The sequence below is a fragment of the Elephantulus edwardii genome, unplaced genomic scaffold (assembly GCF_000299155.1).
Source record: "Elephantulus edwardii isolate Elephantulus edwardi_28Jun2011 unplaced genomic scaffold, EleEdw1.0 scaffold00413, whole genome shotgun sequence".
Taxonomy (NCBI): Eukaryota; Metazoa; Chordata; class Mammalia; order Macroscelidea; family Macroscelididae; genus Elephantulus; species Elephantulus edwardii.
In genome coordinates, this window is record NW_006400163.1 from 743,959 (window position 1) to 744,435 (window position 477).

Genomic DNA, 477 nt, shown 5'->3' on the forward strand with positions numbered 1-477 from the left:
AAAAGTCCTGGACCAGGTGGCTTCGTAGCCGAATTCTTCCAAACAATCAGAGAAGATTTATCACCAATTCTACTTAAAGTATTTGTAAAAAAAAGAAAAGAAAGGAACCCCAAAACTAGGGTAAGATCAATATCACCAAAAAAGAAAACTACAGATCAATATATCCCATGAATATAGATGCACAAATCCTTAACAAGATCCTAGCCAACGGAATACAAAAACACATAAAAAAATTAATACATCATGACATTGTGCGATTAATAACAAGTATAATAACAAGGATGGTTCAACATTAGGACAAACAACCTACATAAAAGTTTCATATATATACTTTGTGCTCTATTAAATCATTCATATACATTGTGTTTCATTTATGTACACTGTGTTTCATACAATGCATTATATATAGTGTGGTATGGTGTGGTATGGAATTATATTGTGTTATATTATGTTATATTATATTATATCATTATATCA